The 15195-nt window shown below is 29.1% G+C and overlaps 1 pseudogene; it reads left to right on the plus strand.

The window, feature by feature from the left end:
* The first annotated feature begins 531 nt into the window (after window positions 1–531).
* On the plus strand, window positions 532–4031 carry LOC129903650 (40S ribosomal protein S3a-like; annotated as a pseudogene).
* Window positions 4032–15195: the final 11164 nt, after the last annotated feature.

The raw sequence follows: 15195 nt of genomic DNA on the forward strand, positions 1-15195 counted from the left end.
GTTCATTCAATTGTCCAAGTATGCTCCAGAGATAGTTCCTGTCATGAAGTCCAAAATGAGAAGTTTATCTCTGGTTTGGGTAAGCATGTGAAGAAGGAGTGCAAGATCACCTTGTTGATCTCAGACATTTATATTTCCAGGCTTATGGTCAATGCACAATAGGTTGAGGATGGAAAGAAAAAGGATAGAGAGGCTTGACCAAGAGGACCAAGTCAGCAGGATATGAGCCTAATCATCAGAAGCAAGGTAATGGTAACTGGTCGTTCTTTCAGAAGTGATCTTCTGTATATGCACCATCTTCAACAAGTGCATTTTCTCCTAACACCAGGAATAATCAAAGTTCGCACAGTATTTAGAATTTTAGAGCTCAAGGTTCTAAGTCCCAAGGAAGTATGACCCAAGGTCCTATGCAGAAGCCATATGGTCAATTGGGTTACTTCTATAAGTAAGCTCTATCTTGGAGAGTGTCATGAGAGTACGAATGGTTGCTACAAGTGTGGTAAAGTGGGTTACTTCCATAGAGAATGTATGATGGGGAGACAGGGTGATTGGGACAATAAGGCCCAATCTTCTATTGCAACACCACCAAGTCGAGTTGTTCAGAGAGGTGTTACTTCAGAGACAGAAAGAGGTTCAAACCTTCTATATGCTATTGCTAGTCACAAAGATCAGGTGAACATGCCAGATATTGTCACTAGTATGCTTAAAGTCCTTTCCTTTCATGTGTATGCCTTACTTGATCTTGGAGCTAGTTTTTCTTTTGTGACTCTATATGTAGCCGTTAAGTTTAAGATTTATCCAAAAAGTTTTCTTGATCCTTTCAGTGTCTCTACTCCTGTTGGTGAGTCCATTTTTGCTTAGACAGTCTATAGGGATTGTATAGTTTCTATCTATCCCTGAGACACCGTGGCTGATTTAGTTGAATTAGATATGGTCTATTTTGATGTTATTCTAGGCATGTACTGGCTTTATGATTGTTATGCCACAATTCATTGCAAAACTTGAATTATCAAATTCCAATTTCGTAATAAGCCTGTTATAGAATGGAAGAGTAGTCTAGAAGTGCCTAAGGATCAATTTATTTCTTACCTTAAGGCCAGGTAGTTAGTCTCCAAGGGGTGTATCTACCACATTACTCGAATTAGACATGCTAGTGTGGAGATACCATTCTTTCAGTCAGTTCCAGTTGTTAATGAATTTTCTGAGGTTTTTAACTAATGATTTACTTGGAGTCCCTCCCTATAGAGAGTAAGAGTTTGGGATAGGTATTCTACCAGATACACAACCTATTTCTATCCTTCCATATAGAATGATTCCATATAAGTTAAAAGAGCTTAAGGAGAAGTTAAAAGACCTTCTTGGTAAGGAATTCATTAGGTCGAGTGTCTCATCTTGGGATACTCCTATCGTATTCGTGCGAAAGAAAGATGGTTTCCATAGGATGTGTATTAACTGCCGTCAGTTGAACAAGGTCACCATTAAGAATAAGTACCCTCTTCCTAGAATCGATGATTTTTTCAACCAACTTCATGGTTCCACTTATTTCTCAAAGATATACCTTAGATCATGCTATCATAAGTAGATTGTAAGGGAAAGTGACATCCCGAAGACAACTTTCAGAACCCGTTATAGACACTTCGAGTATCTTGCACTACTAGAAAATGAGCCTATGGAAATAGTGTGAAAATCATTATTATAGGCCTCAAAACTGTTTCACTCAAACTATGGCAATGGATGTTATGCTCGCCGCACCAGCTCGCGTTACCAAAATCATATGGCAAAAGTTCTTGTAACAGTTCCAATAACAGTTGCTTAAGGTATTCCTATTCTAACAATTTTCATCCTTCAATAACAATAATTTTATTTGACAATTGGATCAGTTAAAATCATTGCATTTGATGTTTCACAACAATTCTCCTGTCTTTGTAGAAATAGATTTGTTAGCTCAATCGCAATAGTTATTGTATTTTTGCAACAATTGTTTGTTGTATGTATGTTGTAATCGATTTATTTTGTTCAATTGCAACAGTTATTACAATTTTGCAACGAAATTGATTAATTATAATTCAAAATATATCAGTCAAACCAACATCCACCACAAACACAAAATATACAAAATATATTAGTCATAATGTCACCGACTTTATAGGTGCAAAATATACAAATGGCAAGTTATAATGTCATCCACCATAGGCACAAATATTCAATCGCAATACTATCCATGGGCAAAATATACATCAATTGGCACATGTTTCAACTGGATAACAAAATAAGACTTCATAATATCAATAAAAAACTAGTCATACAAAACTGTCGACCACTTTCAAGAAAATCTCAAATGTCGTTCAATCAATGATTTCATTACCACCCTAATTTATTCCTCCACCTACCAAAGTAGATGAATAAAAATTATGAAACAATTTTTATCATTTATCTGATAGAATTTAACTTTTAGTCAAATTAAAGATATGTAGTAACATGATGTAATAGAAGAAAGGCAGTAAATTTCCATCAGAAAATAAAAGCATCACTACCAAGTCTAGGCTAACAGATGCATTATGAAGTCTTATACAAGGTAGTGAAGTGAAATGACCAAACTCTTCAATCAAAGTAAGTTTAAAAACTAATCAACATAAAGTCGTAACTAACTCGCAAACTCAAGTTAGTCCCTTTAAGAAGGATCAATATTATACTAGTATGAATCCATTAAATCACAAAATTCATTTTATTTTCAAGATTAAATACGACATGAAAAATGATAACATTAAACGTGACAGAAGCAACTTCGAAGAGCTTACATTAACCAAATAGATTCTAAATAAAATCATGCATATAGAGAACCAAATCCAATACCACAACATTTGAATACCAAAATCAAAATCAAAATCCAAACCACAGCTCTTTAATACCAGTGTTAAAAGGAATTCGACCGTAGTATAGTCTTGTGTTTCACTTTCTTAGCATAGCTCAGAAGCTCAACCATCGCTGTCGGTAAGAACAAGTGAATTTCCAAAGGCACGAAGGGAGAAAAAAAGAAGGCAGTTCATCCATATACTAAAAAAAATTGATATGATATCAAGGCTCCATTCAGATTTCCACAATGTAAGGAAGACCCTTGTTACCTATACATAGGGCACAAATATTGCTTCAGAAGGCCTGTAGAATTATGTATTCAATAGTATGGACTTCACATCAGATAAGTTAAAGTCACTGATAAAGAAATGAAAATAATTGACTGAGGCTTATGTTGACGTTAAGACAATTTATAGCTAAACCTTGAGAATGTTCTATATTGTCTTTACTAAAAAACACTTAAACAAACAAAAATGAAATTGCTATGCATAGTTAAGACAGATTCTCTAAATTAGTTGCAAGATGCATGAGATCATGGTTAATCAGTCACAATCCTATGATTAGAAAGCCTTGATCCTGAAGGTCATTCCTTAATCAATTGATAGAGATATTGAGAAGCCAACTTCAAGCTTCTACTCGTTGCAGACTATGTTCATTTGCAAGTTCAAGATCTTGTAGGCTCCTAAATTTGACCATGGCAGGTTGATGAAGGTTCATGGAGACTTCTCAGATTAGGTTGGTGTGAAGGTTGATAGATTGGTAGAGGACACAACAACTGACCAACTGAAGTAGTGGAGCTTGAGTATGTTGTGCTTTTCATACTATATTTTATGAATTTTCTTGTGGCTTAACTTGTTATTTTTTTCATTTAATGAGTTAGTAGGTTAGCTTCATGTTCTAATTTTATTTCTTGAGAGTTTAGAAATAAATTTAGAAGGAATTTTATTCTACATTCTATTATGTTTCCAAGTAAAATGATATGGTCTTTAATGTTGTTACAGCTTTTTGAAAAAAAAAAGAGAGAAAGGAATAGGGGAAATTTTCTAGGAGGTTTGTGAATTCCTCACTCTTGATGTTATACTCATACTATTTCAAAAACATGAAAATTAATAAATTTAATTAAAAAATTATTATCTTTGTAGTGAGCAGAAACTCTTTATTCTTCATTACCTGAGAAAGCAAATAGGCTATACACCTTAAAAATTATTTTTTAGTGTATGTTGTATCTAATATAGACAAGCAAATACATATACACATGAATGAATTTTCTTAATGTGAAACTCGTGAAAAACAGAACAAGCAAATTTCAAAATATTTATGGACTAAGATTTCAATCATATGTTAAACCTATAAATTTTGTTAAAAAGGAAAAAAATTGACCTTTCACCAAAATGATGTCAACCAGACATATTTTTAGAGCTTTAAATTAACTTGTTGAATAACCTAAATATTTCCTGAGAACTTTCCATTTGAAGTCATGCCTACATAAAATAAATAACGATACATAAACATAGTGAAAAACTAGAGTAAAATATTTGAGGCGCATATCTTGAATAAGTTGATGCAGTAATGATCATGATATTATTTGTTATAAAGAAGTATATTAACTATTGACTTGACTTATGTGTACTAAATGAACAAAAATAAAGTGAACTAAACCAAATAATTTAGAAAACACTCCATGAGAGGAAAGAAAAATTATAAAAAGAACATATAAACTAATGACTTTTTATAGAAATATTTCATCAAGGACCTCAAATGCCTTTCAAGGAAAGGTAAATCATTTTAATGAGTTCATTTCTTCTATTGATTCTCTCCCAATTGATTGGACTGTAGGTGCAATAATTTACTTCACGAGCGAGGTCTCTTGTTCAAGTTAGTAATTGTGATTGACTATTCCTCTTAATTGGTATATCCTAGTTTGCATTAGATTAGTATCATGGGTCTCAAAGGAACAGAGAGAGAGAGACCAAGTAGAAAATGGACAGGTTTCAATCCTATATTTTTCAAACTTCCAAAGTAGATAGTCAAAATATCAAGTACCTTTGAGATAATTTTTCTCCTTCAGGGAAGCATAATAACTGACTTGTTCTCAGAGATTTTGATCTATAACCTGAAAGCGAAAGGATTCCTACTTTTAGAGTACAACAATTATACAGTTAGCATCATATTATTTCAACAAAAATATAATAATTTTGTATCATACTTATAAAATTTTTAGTACCCTCTAGTTTCAATCCTATATTTTTCAAACGTCCAAAGCAGATAGTCAAAATATCAAGTACCTTTGAGATAATTTTTCCCCTTCAGGGGAGCACAATAACTGACTTGTTCTTAGAGATTTTGATATATAACTTGAAAGCGAAAGAATTCCTACTTTTAGACAACAACAATTATACAATTAGCATCATATTATTTCAACAATAAAAAAAAATAAGATTAATTTTGCATCGTACTTATAAAATTTCTAGTACCTCAAACAATTAGAATAAACAAGAAAAGTTGGACTTTAGAAGATCAAAAATACCGCCAATGAGTATCTCAAGTAAAGAACATACCTAAAAATCAAACACAACAAGTAAAGATCCAAGCAATTGAAATTCAATCCCATAATTTGAGATTTCAAAACTAACTACATAGATCTTTCAAACTTCAAACCAACATCAACAATTTTAAAATAACTATATGAATTTCAAGAAAAATATAATTCCTAGTCACAACAATACTATCTCTTGATCTAGACATATCTACTGGTTCATAAATCAATCCTCTTCTAAGAGATAACTCACCAATGTATTATCTTCATAACCTTATGAGTATGTTGAATTAGAACGATTGTGACTCAAAGTCATGAATTTGAAATTGTAGCTATGCTTGAAGCCATAAAATGATGTTGTTGAGGAGTATGATTGTGACAGTAATCGACTACTCATGATGGATGATGAAGATGAGGTATTGAGTTAAATGTTTACAATAGTGAAGTGGTAAACTGCTTCACCCTCTGAATGATGGTGATGCCATTACCAATCAAGCTCGAGCTCGAGCTAAAGCAATCTTATCTATCACTATACACATCCTTGTAGCTGTGTTTGGTGTATATGCATTTCTTAATTCTATTGATAAATAAGTAATAATAATGTAATGGATTTTGAATTTTCTTTGTAGTAAAAAGCATTTAAAATTCTTCACTGGATCAAATATTTTTGGTGAGTATCTAAGACAAAGAAAATACCTAAATATCAAATCTATCTATATATAATAGGATAGGCGAAAGTGCCACATGTCAGTATCACAAAATTTCTTGAATTTTTAATTTTAAAAAATAAATTATATTATTTTCTGTAATTCTTTTTTATATCATTTTTTTAATAAATTGCTTATATTAATTGTTTACAATTTGATTTAGAGTTCTTGATCAGTTTTAAAATATAGATTTTCAAATTTAATTTGAAAATAGTTTTTAAAATGGTTACATTGTATTTTTAAAATCTAAAATATAAACATTTTAAAATTAGTTAAATATGTATATGTATTTGAAATCTGTATCTACCTACATATAATTAATTATTGAATATTAAAAATTTATATTTTTGCAAAAAAAATAAAAATAGACACGTCGTGATTTACATTATTTTTTTTAATTTAATAATCTATTAAGCCCATTTTTAATTCTGTAATTCTTTTTTATATCAATTCTTTTATAGTTTCAAATATGGTTACATTATACTTTTTAAAATCTAAAATGTAAAAATGTATATTGGACAGTTTTAAACCGGCCAATTTAAATTTAAATAGATAGATTAGTAAATTTAATTTTTTAATTAGAAAATACATGAAAATTTAGGTTGGTTACTTTTTTATATATATTGAAAAAAATGTGTAAAGAATATCAGTTTATATAATAATAAATATTACATAAATTCAAATAACAATTCTTCAGTTTTTATGCTTATACAATGTGTTAATTTCACTTCACGTTAACTAAGGTAAACAGAACAGTTTTTTACAATATTGTATATATCTTTAAAACTGCTTTAAGAACAATCACGAGTTTTTAATAAAAAAAATTGTTTTAAAAATAAAGAATAAACTCAATATAACTATCTACACGCCCCTTATATGGTTAATACCCCATTACCCCGACTTTTAAGATAGAGGCAAAGGCATAAAAAGAAATTCACTTTTCATCTAACCGCTAAAATCAGTTTTGAAATTTTAAGAACATACACTTTGTTATTTAAGTTTTAAGAAGCAGTTTTCTTTCTCAATTAATTGGTATTCATCGAAATTACTTTTAATTTTGAAAATATTAATTAAAATCTTGCGAAATCGTGATGATCAAACCTCTGAATTCCTTCTCAGCAATTTGCTCTTTTATGGTTGATAAAATTTGCTTCTTGATTTCTCAAATTTTGACTCGAAAATGATGAACCAATTCTCTAACAGACATCTCAATAATATCCTTTGTCCGGTGGATTTGATTGGTCAAATTTTCACTTTGTTATATTTTTAATTTTACATTGTTATTGATAAAGTTTGCTTCTTAATTTGTTAGTTTTGACTAATTTGTAGATTTCAATGATGGTATCTTTCACTTTTTATTTTTTTGATATTAAAATCCAAAGCACAGATGCATGACAATTCATGGCATATAATATTAAACAAGAGCTTCGTAAGTACATTTTTTTTCTGTTTTAATTTGTCCGTTTCTCTTTCATTTTTCGATCTCATATTTGTTTACATAATTTTGTCACTAAAAGGTTGTTTGTGAACTTGCTTTTTTCACGTGTATGTAAGAATTTCATGGACGGAGGAATAACACTGGCTTCTCCAGATTGATCTACAAAAAAAAGAACAAATCTTTTACAATCAAATAAATCAAAAATGTTTACTCCTGCAAGACCAAAATTTCTGCTGCAAAATCGGTATTTCTTACTTTTGGCTATCTTTATTATTTTTTTTAAATGTGGAACATGATCTAGACAGTGTTTATAGTACATGTAATAAAAAAAATCAAACTTTTGAAAGTTGGGCTTCACTTTCTTGCAGATTCAATCACAAAGTCTAAGAGATTCAACTCTTAGTAATTAGAGCAAAATATCAATAAAGTCTCAATCTCATGATGTAAGTTGTTTTCTCTCTTTTAGTATGTCTTAGTTCAAAAAATATGGCTCTCAACACTAATTCTATCAACAAACTATAAGAAGCAAGATGTCAAAAGTACCATAAATCAGTTTTCACTAGAGTTGATTATATAGAAAGTAAAGGTAACTTAATCGACTTTTACACTTATAGTACTGCATGTATGTGTATACGTCTATATAGTACAATTGAAGTGCTCATTTTCCTTATCATAGAGAAATGTTTAAGGAGATAGCCTCATATAAGGTTTAAAAAATAATCATTTACAGATAATGAGATGTTGGAGATTTTAAGTGATTCAAAGAGAGGTTGCTCTAAGTTTAAAGATATAGAGTTGGTATTTGAACTGAAATATAACACAACATGTAATTTAAAATTTTAAGATACAATTTGAATACCCTTCTTGCTTATCATTACGTAAATTTAATTTTAATTTAAGATAGTGATAATATATTAAAGAAAGATCTATATTTTCCTAGCCAACATTAGTTCTCTGTGAATTATTTTGGAGTTTCACAAACAATCGTGAGCCATTCCCGAAATATATGGTATTTCATTTTCCAAATATATTTTACTAAATTTATTATGATTATTACAATAAATTTAAGAATCACTTCTTTCTTTTCCATTTTAAGTATACACAGTGATATGTAACTTGGCAGATGTTTTGGGTGCAAGGAACAAAGTTTTTCCTTTTACCGTATCTTCATCAATTTCACTTTGACATTTAGTTTATGAATAACAGTTTGATCAAGCAACTTTCTCAAATAACTCTCTCAGACTCAGCTATACAAGTAATTACTCTATTATTCTAATAAAATTCTTTAATTTAATTGTATGGTTGATTATTGAACTTCGGACCTTTGAGTTGGCGATGAGGTAACATTCTCTGGGGCTCCATATCATTGCAACAAGAGAGGAGTTGCCCATCAGCATACTTTATCAAGAAAGAGAGAAGTGCATGTCATTTGTTAGTTGTATTTATAGTATTATGTGGCTTACGATAAATTTAGTGCCCGTCAATATTTTTATGCAAGATTATTGCCTTGATGGAATAAAGCTCTAAAATTAACGTGATAAGCTTTAGTGAAGAAACTGATCCACATCATTCAATTTGGTTACGTTGTCTTAGATGTTTTCCTTTGGCTTCTAATTAGCAATAAATAACTTCAGGTATAGAAAAACTAAAAACTTCGAGTTTGGAACAACTCAACTAGATACATGCACCCGCATTAGTCAGTTAAGAATTTTCTGTCAGGTTACTTTTCAATTCTCCAAACCCATGCACTGTTGAGTCTTATACTCAACATATACCAAAGACAAATCAAAAAAAAAAATTGATTATATATGTGCAAATTACATTTCACACAAACATGACCTGAAATTTAAAAATCGTGATCATAAATATGTCATGACTATAAAAGTATGTCATTTTCTGAAAAATGACAAGTTTAAAGTTGAAATAGCTCCTAAGAATAGAAATATATTATTTAGCAAGTAATTTTTCTGTCTAAAAGCATCTAAGACAAGAAAAATGGACTAAAGGTAAAAACTCAAAAGAGGAAGAAACAAAAGGTAAAAAGTCATAACCAATGCTTATTCAAACAACTATTTTACCTATTAAAATCAATTTTAAAAAAAATAAAAAACTTTTATCCCTCTTTTGGATCCCCCCCTTCTTTATTTTTAATATAGACTTTTGTATTGTTGAAAATTCTTATTTCCTCTTCTTGACTGAAAGTTGAAAAAAAAATAAAAATATTGTTACTGAAGGTGTAAAAAGAGTCAAATATTGTTAAGAGCATGAAATATTATGTACAATTGTTGTTGGCATGCTTCTCAAACAGATATTGAGGTAAGTAGGGATAACTATAAATTTGATTGATTAATTAGAAAGATAAAACATAAACAGAAAATAATGACCAGAAATGTTATCTTACATATCCTTTTTGTGCATCAAAAATAGAACAAATAGAATTTAAGGAATCAAGATCAGCAAAACTACTTTAAAGATATCAAGTCAATTAAAATATAAATAAACTAAGTAATTTTAAAATATTTTGATTTTAATATAAATTAAAAATCAAAAAATTGAGAAGTAAAATAATAATATTGAATGTGGTTAATTAATTTTTGAATTTCAATTTAAAGATGTTTGAATTCATGGATGATTTGTCAATGGAGGAAGAAAAAGGTTAGTTCTGATTTTCTTTTTTGTGGTGCCTTCAAGTTGTTGCTAAAATTTGTTTAGTTATTGCTAACTAAAATATTTTTTAAAAAAAATACATGAAATGTTGTGAATGATAATAGGGTGAACAATGTGAAATTTTTTATTTGAAAATTGCATTGAAAAATAAATCACAAAAAATATTGGATATAAAAACGAAGGGTTCTTTTGTATAGTAATAAAAAATAACTTGATTATTTTGCATTTTTTGTTAGATTTTATTATATTTAACGATTTAATTTCTATATTTTTGTTAGTCTAAAATTAGTTAGATAGTAATATATTGTCTTTGTATTTTGTTTTGTTAGTCTATAATGATAAAAGAACAAAACTAAAAATACAAAATAGAGAAAAATTTACGCTCTACCTCAAATTCTCACAGTCATCTACTTTTTTCTTCTATAATGTCATTTTTAAATATATGGCTCCCTTTATGTTATTGAAGGTTAATTGTTGAGTAATTATTGTCTGAATTTTTGTATGGCTTCTTCTATTATTATTTTTTTCGATTATTTTAATCACGTTAAATATGTAAATCTGCTGAAAAATAATTAAATTATTATATAAATTTGAATAAAAGTGATAAGCTATCTATTTTTTTCTGGTGGTCACTTGCTTTAGATCAATATCATTCAAACATATGATTTATGTCGTATATGGCACAATAACATGATATTTTTAGTGCTATCATATTTTCATTTAACATTGGGATTGGCATAGTTAGGTAAATAAATTTAAAGGATGACTTCAAGTACAAAATACTATCTATTGATATAAATAATTCATATTAGCTAATTTTTTGATGGTCTATAAAATCCTAGGCTTAATGGACATGATATAACCCTTATACTAAAGGTCACTACAAAAAATATAGAGGTAGCCTCTCTTTTTTCCATCTGTATTTATCTTTACATATAATAGCAATAATATTAAATGCATTATAATTACATTAAATGAAAAATGCAAAGTACGATCATTATAAAAATAATATTTAGAACACTTGAGATAAAAATATAGAAAGATTTGAATTAATATTTTATAAGAGAGAAAATTCATTGTGAAGGAAATTTGGGACAAAGTTATTGAGATTTTCAAGGTACTTAAATCCCATACATGTTAAGTATATGTAAATATTATCATTAGGGGTGTTCAAACGAGATCGAAAAATTGATCTGAACCGATAAATCAAGTCAAACCGATTTAATAAATCAAAAACCAGATCGGTTTGGTTTGGTTTTAGATTTTTAAAAATCGATAACATTTGGTTTGGTTTGGTGTTACCCATAAAGAAAACCGAACTAAATCGAACTGAACCGATAAATATGTACATATTTAAAATATTATATATATTTATATATGTTTATTAAACTTTATCTATTTTTTAACTTGTTCATAACTTAGGATCGTTCAAAGAAAAAAGTCTACCCGATGTTTCTACTGTTACACAAATGACTCACAAATACCCTTTTCTTTTAAAGGGAGTGAAAAAAGTTAATTTTAAATTTATTTTAAAAACTTTTTATTAAAAAAAATACATATAGGGGTATATTTGATCTTTCTCATATATAATTTATTCTTTTGATTTTTTTCATTCAACGGCTAATTTGAATTTATTATTTTGATGGTCAAATTTATTTTTCTTACTACTTTTATTGTAAAATTTATTATACATTCCCCACTTTTTTATATAGATACAAAAACTAAATTACAATATAACAACAAAAACATTAGTTTTAAATTACAGTATAGCTGCAAAAAAATAGTTTTAAATTTTTTTCTTTTTTTTCCATTCACACTTCTTTTTATTTCTCTTATATTTACACCAAAGAATAAGAAAATAAAAATAAAATAAGAATTAGAAACTCAAATAATGATTATCAAAGAAGTAAAAAAATAATTCATGCGTGAAAAAGATTATATATACCCCTAAACTTTTCTAAAAAAAATTCACATGTATGGGTATATATATATTATATATAAATATATATATATATATATATGTATGTATATATATATATATTTATTTATATTTATTTACTTTCTCAAAAAAAAAATATATTCCATACATAAATTTTTAAAAAACTAAAAATCAAAAAAAAAAAAAAATCACTTTCTTAAGATGAAAAAGGTATATGTGAACTATTTTTGTAACGGTAGGGGATATATGTGAGCAACTTTTGTAACGATGAGGTATATGTGAGTCATTTGTGTAACGATAGGAATATATATGAGTCATTTTTATAACAGGGGATATATCAACTCTAAATTGCAAAATTGAGGAGTATATCACGACCTTTTTTCTTCTTTCCATTATGTAGTTCCTTAGAACTTCAAATTGTTGGAAAATCATCTGAATATCATGTCGGATGTAAAACCTATCTCCAATGTTTTGGTCAATTATAGCGAAGTTTGCTAGCTAATAAGATCTAAACAATGCAGTTACATTTCACATTGTCAATAACAGTAGTTAAAAGTCAATCTTAAAACCGACAAAATCGAATCAAATCGATAAAACCGACAAAATCGATAAAATCAAAATCGATATAATTTATACTATAATGGTTTGGTTTGGTTTAGTTTTAGCCAAAAACCGAGTCAAACTGGACCATGAACACCCCTAATTATCATATTATTGTTAACTTAATGTTTTTTTCATAAAAATATTTATATTTTAGCTAAAAGTAGAATTAATATTCTTAACACTAGGCGTTAGATTGTTCTATGAATTTAAATTTTAAATTTAATAATAATTCGTATTAGTTATTTTTAAGTTTAAAAATTATTATATTTTAAAATATCCGCGCAACGCGTAGGTATTTATACTAGTACAATAAGTAACGATTCAAGTAATTGAAATTAAATTACATGTTGTGATATTTCTAAACTAACTAATAGAGTTCAACTTCCAAACAACATCAACAATATAAGAAATCCCTCTAGGTTTGAGCTTGGCTCAAAAGAACGAATAACAAATAATTAATTTTTATGTAATTTACACACATATAGAGAAATTGGTACAATTTAAGCACACACCATAGTAGAATGTATATTTTGTTACTTTCTCCTAGCACAGATGAAATTAGTATCAATTGAATGACAATTGGATATCCAGATCAATATAAGAGGAATTTAAAGAGGAAAAAAACCCTCTTAAATAATTGATTTTCATAAATTCCATTTCAGCTAATAAATAAAATAGACCATATTAGTCTCTTCGTACCAAAAAAAATTAAAATTGAAAACCAGGGATAAAAATAATCTGTCTCTATATGCATATTTTTTGGGATCAAATGTTTTACCCGTCCATAGATTTGGTCCCTAATAAGGCTTTTTCTTGTAGTAAAACTTAAAGAGCAACGAAGAGATTGAAGAAAAATACCTTAAAAGATAGAACCTGTTGAAGAAATCTAGGTCTAGCTCCATTTCCAAATAGAAACACCAATAAATTTGAGAGATGTTGCTAAAATCACCAAAACACCAACTTAAATCATCTAAACACCAACTAAAATCTCACAAACACTCAAAGAGAAGAGAGGGATTTGAAGATTTTAGCTCCTAATAGTCAAATACGAGCTTAGATTAGTGCAAATCCGAGAACATTAGCTCAAATTTGCAGCGGCGCATAAGATCTAAGAAGAGAAAAGTATAGAGAGAAGTTAGAGAGAAGAGAGTGTATTGTATAATGTTGTGTGAGTGTAGTTGCTAAAATGATATTACAAATGAGTATATTATTTATATATGTTGTTTCTAAAATTATTTTAGAGAAATAAAGAAAAATAATGGTTTTGGTGGGTGATGAAAAATATTGGGAAAAAATGGAGGAGGGAAATGTGGATGATTAATGAACCGTTGCAATAAATGTTAATTTTCAGATATCCAATACCATAGATGAATTTTCCACAACGGTTCAAACAATCGCTGCTATAGATAGGACTATTGTAACGGTCATATTATAGTGGCAACAAGCATAGAACTAAGTTGTGTGAATAGATACCAAACCTTTTGAGAACGGTCATAATCGTTGCACTAGACTAGGTGTAGCAACAATTTTGAAATAATTACTAGCAAGTTTGTTCCTATAGGCCTAATTTCTGGTAGCATTGTCATGTCTTTTGATTTAACTAATGCACCTACAATATTTATGGATCTTATGAATCGAATGTTTAAGTAGTATCTCGATATATTTTTATTGTGTTCATCGACAACATAGTGATGTACTCCTGAAATAAGGAAGAGCATGCCAACAAGTCATCAATCCTTGGAATGGGGTACTTATTCTTGATTGTGAACTTGTTCAATTGAGGTAATCAATAGACATAAAAAGAGAACCATCTTTCTTTCTGAAAAAGAGTACCGGAGCACCCCATGGAGAGATACTCAATCTAATGAAACTCGTATCTAGAAAATCCTTCAACCGATCTTTTAACTCTTTCAATTCTGTCGGAGCCATTCGGTAAGGAGGAATAGAGATATGTTGAGTATTGGAGAGGAGATTGATACCAAAGTGTACTTCCTTTTCGGGAGGAAAACTTGGGAGATCATTAGGGAAAACTTTCAGAAACTCGTTTATAACTTAAATTGACTCAAGAGCAGGAGTTTCACAGTTAGTATCTCTAACCCAAACTAGATGATAGTTGCAACATTTGGAAATCATTTTTCGAGATTTAAGGCATGATATGAATTGGCCCTTGTTATACCCCGCACTCTTGGTACATAGGAACATTTATTTAGCTTCTCTAAAGTTACCTAGCTTCTCTAAAAGTTGCCACGTGATCCATGTTATTCATGACAACGTTATCAAATAACTCTAAGGAAGGGAGGATGTAACGCCCCATATTTTGCGTAGACTAGCTCTATGTGAGTAGTAATGGATGGAAATAGGTTTGAAAGGATTTGAAAGGAGTTGGAGGCCAAGTAGCGAGTCGTGGTAATCTACCTACTTGCGTAAGCTACCAATTTGGATGTCTTACATA

This window comes from Solanum dulcamara, chromosome 9 (assembly GCF_947179165.1).
Source record: "Solanum dulcamara chromosome 9, daSolDulc1.2, whole genome shotgun sequence".
Taxonomy (NCBI): domain Eukaryota; kingdom Viridiplantae; phylum Streptophyta; class Magnoliopsida; order Solanales; family Solanaceae; genus Solanum; species Solanum dulcamara.